The sequence below is a fragment of the Notolepis coatsorum genome (assembly GCF_963971535.1).
Source record: "Notolepis coatsorum genome assembly, chromosome: 15".
Lineage (NCBI taxonomy): Eukaryota > Metazoa > Chordata > Actinopteri > Aulopiformes > Paralepididae > Notolepis > Notolepis coatsorum.
The window spans coordinates 3,759,566-3,767,566 of NC_140179.1; positions in this window are offsets into that span (position 1 = coordinate 3,759,566).

An 8,001-nucleotide genomic window follows, 5' to 3' on the forward strand; every position below is an offset into this window, starting at 1 on the left:
ATATGATTGGGCCAGCCCAGTGTCAGTTTTTTATTTTTATTTTTTTTATATAAATCATAACGGCCCACATATGCGTCGGCCCACCGGGCAAATGCCCAGTATGCCAGATGGCTACTCCAGGCCTGCCTGCTTCTAAGTTCAGTGACCTGACTGCAGACAAAAAAGAAAAAAATTAAGAAAAAAATTATAATATCTTTTTTTTTTCAAGTACCACCAGCAGGGGGCCCAAGTACCACCCGTGGTACACGTACCACAGGTTGAGAACCACTGCTCTAGAGGGCCTGTTGACTAGCTCGAGTCCCATATATTTCAGATTGTTGACGGCATGATTGCGTTTAGAAAAATGTCGAGCTACAGATGACTTGACATCTGAATTTCTGACTGAACATTTATGTTCACTGATTCTGGATTTAAAAGCTCTAGTTGTTTTACCCACATAAGAAAAATTGCACGGACATTTCAGCAGATACACAAGATTACCTTTAACAGGTATACATACACTTGCCTGTTTTTGGGTGTGTATAGAATCTATCTTTAATCATGCCTTGGCATTGTACACAGGCCTGACAGGGGAAATTACCCTCAGGGATGTTGGACATAAAATGTGTGGGTTTCCTTATGGGAAAATCAGTTTTGACTAAAAGATTAGAAAGGTTCACTTGTCGTTTATAAAAATAATTAGGCGAGTGCTGAAACGCTGCCCCAGTAAGGGGATCGGACTGAAGAATGTGCCAATATTTATTGACAATGCTACGTTGTCGGCTTTTACTAAGGCTGACCATCAGTGGACCTCTGGACAAGCTGTTTATCACTTTCTCTTTTTCCACCTGTGCGGGCCGGGGCTCCACTCCACTAGTCAAATTACTTACTCGTGACAGAACGTTCTATCATGATGTCATACTGTGGTTCTAGAATGTTCTATGTTCTAGAAAGGCTATTATGACATCACCACAAACGTTCCAGTCTGTTTTATGTACCAGAAGTTCCTATTATGACATCACCACAACGCTCTAGAAGGTTATAGGTTCCAGAATGCCCTATCTATTATGACAAATACGACGGTTCAATGACTTTATCTAAATCCAATCAATATTAAACTATTTAATTATTTTGCATAAAGTTTAACACTGAATGAATGAATTAATGAAAACTTTATTTAACAGATTGCAGAATGGGTACAATACAGTACGGCTCAATACACACAATTGTTAAAGGAAAACTCCAACATTTTGGGAAATTAGCTTATTTAACATCTTCCCTGGAGTTAGACAAGAAGATACATACCTTTTTTGTCTCTGTGCGTGCATTTTAGCTTTGGGAATAGACGCTCCGTTAGCATAGCTTAGCTTCATCACTGGAAGTGAGTAGGGGCCGGAGCCTTACAGTGCCTTACAGTGTATTGCAAGGTCTGACATTGACCAAACTTGATATGCATGACCTTGGTGGGCTCTAGGTCAACTCCTGAAAAGGGGGTCAATGTCAGACTTTGCAATCAAAAGTTAGGGGGCTAATAACCCTTGCCATAATTTCAGTGTGCCCCCTAACTTTTGATTGCAAGGTCTGACATTGACCCCCTTTTCAGGAGTTGACCTAGAGCCCACCAAGGTCATGCATATCAAGTTTGGTCAATGTCAGACCTTGCAATACACTGTAAGGCACTGTAAGGCTCCGGCCCCTACTCACTAAGTTTCATCACCGCCAAACCCCGTCAGCCTGCGCTTAAGGCTTTTTGAAAATATGTTGAAGCTGGTGAGAGATAAAGGCTTGTTAAATAATTGGCAATATATGATAGAGACACTCTCAGAGGATGAAAGTCTTCTATCTGAAAACGACTTAGTTACTATTTTAGATCATATGATTGGTCATTTTAACAGAGCACACCTGTTGTGTTTATACACCGTAATAGTGGATGTTACGGCTTTTAAGCTGAAAAATCATAAGTGTTTAGAAACTTTAGATATTAATCACATTATTGATGTTATGCATGCTTATATTATTGATAAAAAAGGTTGCAGCATGATTTGTAATATTCTTTAATAAAAAACATTTATAATATACACAACTACGCTTCATTGTAATAATTGTTATGTAATAATTGTTTTGAATGATTTTAAGTTCATCCTAGTAATAATACAAATATTATCCAGTTGTGCAACTATATTCAGCTATGTGAATGTGATCCCTTAAAGACTTCGAAATGTCACCAGTTGTTGGGATCAAATCATATTTGTAAGGTCCTACTATACTCTGGTTAAACACATATTCTTTAAACAATTCAATAAGAAGTATCACAATCATAAATAAGCTATAAATACCATAAAGTCCACCAAATTTAAAAATAAATTAATGCAACACAGTCATATCCTTGCAAAAGTATGGAAAAAACTATAGGACTTAAATGCATCTCCAACCTAGTGTTGAGGAGATAACCCTAGACCCTTCTTAGATGTTGGTGACAGTAGTGTTGCACTAAAAACAGTCAAACAGTCAAACAGTTACAATAAAACATACCAACACATTTGTTATGTATAGAAAAAAGTGTTATTCCCATAGCAGGAGTCGAACCCGCGTCTCCCTGATGAAAGCAGGGCATCATTACCGCTAGACCATATGGGATTTGCATATGGTATACTGTACAGAACCTGTATACACTCTGACAGGGCTCCGGGGGTCAGATATTTATCTTTCTGTACAAGTTTTTTAAGTGAAATATATTAGTAGGACTCTTTTTACAGCATTCTATATAAGACTTGTAGATATATAAGAACATAAGACATGTTTTTTGCTAGTAGTCTATGTAAAACCCTGCATATTGCAGGGAACTTTCGCAGAGTACATTTCGCAGAGTACATTTCACAGAGTAAATTTTACTCAGAGTACATTTGGATAATTGAATGTGAATAATACATTACCTCTAACTTCACAAGTCTGTTCAGAGTACATTTGGATAATTGAATGTGAATGATACATTCCTATCTGTGAACACTAAAATCACGGTAAAACCTAACATTGCATTATTTTCATGGTTATAATGAATAAAATACATCTTTAAGATATTTCATGCTAAATGGTTCTTAAAAATGAATTTCCTTCAATCATCGGGACAAAAATCAAACAACCTCGCCGGTAATTATTTTGAATTGAATTATGAATTATAATATTGTATCAACAACTTTCATACATGTTAGCCATACTATACACTAACTATGTTGACTGAATTACATTTTATTTACCTTAGAACCATCATATTTGAGTTGATTGAATATTTCCTATCGTGTGTGATTTAATGCATATCCATAATATTGAGAGCATAAAACTCTGGGGGGATAAAAAAAACTAGACGCTGCAAAGTAATTCATAAATGAGTTGTATAATGTAGCTTAGATCAGGTTAAAGAAAATACATTTGGGGCTTGATATTACTAAACTTCTAAAAAATACATTTGTATTGAAGCATTTTGTTTTTATACCTTATCATTATGCAAACAGGTAAAAAAAACTATGTTGACATGTCTGTTTTAAGTGCATCAGTCAGTTTCATGGTTTTAGATGTTTTATAATTTATGTTTATTCAACCAATAAACATCAAATTCAGAATTCACTAGGATTGTGTTCTCATGTTTTTTTACATTTAGTTAAAATATAAATACAACCTGTAGTAGATACACTGTTTTAGAACAATGGTGTTTGCAAATAGTCTGTTTTACTTATGTAACACGTTAGAGTTGAAATTCATGCATGACAATTGGTAAACCTTAGTCATTTGAGATCATAAATCCCCTCTTTTAGCTAGACCTGATCAAAATGACAGATAAAAACATAACCAAACACCTAAAAAATACACCAAAAGCAGATTGATAAAAATGTATACAGGCAAGCGAGCCTAATCACTGAAATTACAACATCAAACTGTTTGTCTTACAAAATAGGGATGTGTCATGGGGGTGATATATCTCAACCCTTGACTAAAATAGCATTATCTTTCTGACTATTGATTAAATCTACTAAAAATCGACCTGTTTCATGATTTTAGATGTCTATAATTTATGTTTATCCTAGGACCATGCTACAAATCTTCAACACAGTTGGCTGAAAGGTGACTGAAAAGGTGACTGAAAACTGGATTGATGCAAGTTACATGAACATGTCTGTTTGAGGAAACAAAATAATGTATTAAACTATTACACTATTACACACTATTACACTATTGCATGATTACACATTTGCACAATATTACACTATATAACACTATTACATACTATTTATTATAGGACTACCCTATGACAATATTACACTATTACACACTATGTCCCTATTAAACAGTAGCACACTTAGATATGATAAACCTTATCCCTGTGGGAAATTTCTATTAATTTTTTCAAATAATTATTATTCCTCTATTTAAATCTGGGGACAAACACAGTTTTACCAACTACAGGCCAGTGTCTTTGCTTTCACAATGTTTCAAGATTCTTGATTCATGATTCTTAGATTCTTAGATTCTGAGTGAGAGTCGGTATGGATTCAGGGCAAATCGATCAACAGCCTTAGCCTTAATGAATATATATGAAGAAATAACCACAACCGTAGATGAAAGGAATTACACAATAGGAATAGGAAATACACTTAAAAAAGCATTTGATACGATTGATCATCACATTTAAATTTCTAAATTACAAACATGCAGTGTGAGAGGGGTGGCGATTAACTGGTTAAGTGGCTATCTTGAAAATAGACAACAATATGTTTTCAGGTGACAATTATATAATTGCCTATTGTCTACATTAGCTACAAATACACTGTATTTGTAATACACTGTTTAGAACAATACTATTTGGAAATATTATGGTTGAATTACTAGTGTGTAACATATTAGAAGTGCATTCTTGCATGACAATTGGTAGACCTTTTTACCATGTATTCATTTGCGATCATTGACCCCTCTTTTAGCTAGATGGTCAAAATGACAGCAACAGCAAAGACCTAAAAATACACATTTTCTGAACATTACATTTGAGGTGGAGCAAACTATATTGAATGTGTTGTCCCTCAAGGTTCGGTCCTGGGGCCCATACTTTTTATTTTATATATATTAATGATATATGTGAAGTGTCAAACATATTGCAATTTGTTTTATTTGCTGTCGATACAAATTTCTGTATTCCAAATTACAAATGAAATGTGTAAACTTAAGATATGGTTTAATAACAATAAGCTATCCCTAAATTTGGAAAAACGAAATGTATGATATTTACTAATCGAAAGAAGGACAATGTGGCATTATGTATTGACAAAGGAATCCAAGGATTATGTTGGATGAGAAAATGACATGGAAGCCACATATAATGTACATAAAAAAAATAAGGTAGCCAAGAGTGTTTTGTTTTGAACAAGGCAAAGAATGTGCTTGATTATAATTCTATGCGAATATTATATTGTTCACTCATCCTACCATATTTGAGTTACTGTGTGGAAGTGTGGGGTAACACGTATGAAAGCAACATAAAGCCCTTATTTATATTACAGAAGAGAGCAGTAAGAATAGTTCACAATGTAGATTCAAGAGAACATACCAATGAATTATGTATTAAATCCAAACTATTGAAACTTAAAGAGTTAGCTGTAATACAGACTTTATTAGTTTTGTTTAGAGTAAATGCAGAGTATTACAAGCAAATATACAGAGGTTGTTTGGTCCCTAATCTTTCACACCTCCTTGCAGCCCCCAGATCCTTTCACACCCAGATCCTCAAAAAGATAGATATTTACAACACTTTATATTTTCGCCCCAACTCTAATCTATCATGTCTTTAACTTTTATACCTAATCATATATTGATTGATTGATTGAAAAGTTTATTAACAGATTGCAGAATGGGTACAGTTTAAAAGTTTTTTATTTTGAATAAGGCCTTTTCCCCACACTCTGTGCTATTTCAGGTTACTGTGACATTAAAAGAGGGGTTAGATGTGCATGTTGGTAAGGGAAGTTGACCTGAAAATGCATGCTTACCATTGCTACAGTATATGGACATTCAGGCCTTGAAGTGATCTATATCCAAAATAAGTCTTAATTAAAGATGGTTGAAACAGTTAAAACAGCTTATGGACAGATATTTTCAGGACTGTTTTCACAAACAGTGTTGTATTTGTAAATCTGCTATGTCCTAAATGTCTGGATGTATTGAAAAAAGGGGGACTCTGATGTAAACAAGACATAAGTCTTATGATCTGTAGCCTTTTAATTTTAGTTTTACGAAATAAGAAAATAAGAATCACCACCCAAACTGTCAAATAGTTGGTATTACTTTTACATTTAGTCAATTAGTTGACGTTTTTATCCAAATTATAATTATAATACATCTCTGTTAGCGGTGTAACAATATTCATCAAAGTGTAGGTTAGTTTATAGGACAATAGCCTGTTTATGGGGAAAATCTTTTAAATTATGTGTGAAAACATTGTGTGAACAAAAAATATGCTATGAGTATAATGTTGTACATTACTTGTACATGTTACAAAAGATATAAACCATTTGAATGATGACTGTAAATGTGTGTTGAGTTTACATTTTTTTACTCCAAGTATGCATGTGCCCTAATCTTCACGCCTCATGCTGTGTTGTAGCACCTAAGAGAGCCCTGTTCACACCCCCGATCAGAGACACACACCTCACAGACACACATAGATCTTTTCTGTACTTTATATTTTTAGCCCAACTCTTTTAATAATAACTCTAAAATAATTAATGTGTATAATATAAAACACCTGTATTAACGAAATATTCAAACCCTAGAACCTTGCATGCTAATGTAATGGTGCACTTTTAATTTTACAAATTACATTTGTAATTTTCTTTTTGCTTAAACACAAGTGAAGATTATGTCTTTATCCATGAAACTAATATACATACATACATTTGTAATTTGGAATACAAACAATTTATTTTACATTTATTTAGACTTTTGCTTAAACACATTAGACACATTACATTTGTAATTTGGAATACACTTATCTAAAGATTGTGACATTTGGCATCTGGCATTAAGAAAACACACACAGACACCTTGGGGGCCGTTTTTCTACAGAAACGGGAAGTCGCAGAGTCATAAATCTGCTTTTGGCAGATGGTTTTGAGTCATCTCATTGGTCCTAGTCTTTCACCAGCCTCGTATGACATCTACGGGGTTTGTCACTGTCAAAATTTTCAGAGAAGCTGCAGTTAGACAGAGGGAGAAATATTCAGTCTACTGAGAGACATTTGAGAGAACACACAGCCTACAGAGTGGAGACACACACCAACAGCAAACAGACAGAGATAGGGTATTTCTTAAGATACACTCACCATTTGAAATAAATGCACTTTCTGAAGATACACTCACCATTTGAAATAAATGCACTTTCTGAAGATACACTCACCATTTGAAATAAATGCACTTTCTGAAGATACACTCACCATTTGAAATAAATGCACTTTCTGAAGATACACTCACCATTTGAAATAAATACACTTTCTGAAGAAAACACACTAAATGTATTTTATTCTGAATATATATTCTTAAGACTTTGGAATACACATAATGTATTCAACCTTGTAAAACTTAATTGTGAAGATATATTCTGAAAACGTTTGGAAATACAGAAATACATATTGTGAAAACCATGGAATACACTCTTTTTGAAAAAAAATAAAAAAAAACTTTTGAATCTAAAAAATATTTGAATCTTTTATTTTGAAAGACTTTTTTTTTTTTTTAGAAAAAAATAAAACTTTTATTTTGAAAAAAATCTCCTCCCCTTCCGAAAACCGAATGTCCCGCCCTCAAAACCGGATGTCCCGCCTCCTTACATTAAATCATCTCAAAAAGGGGGCGTGGCTACAATCCATCAAACTTTGATATATGCCCTTATAAGGTATGACATACACCTAAGTCACGCCCCCTTAAACCTCTCGGCCAATCAGAACGCGCCAAATTCCAAAAACTAAAAGGGGCGTGTTTTGC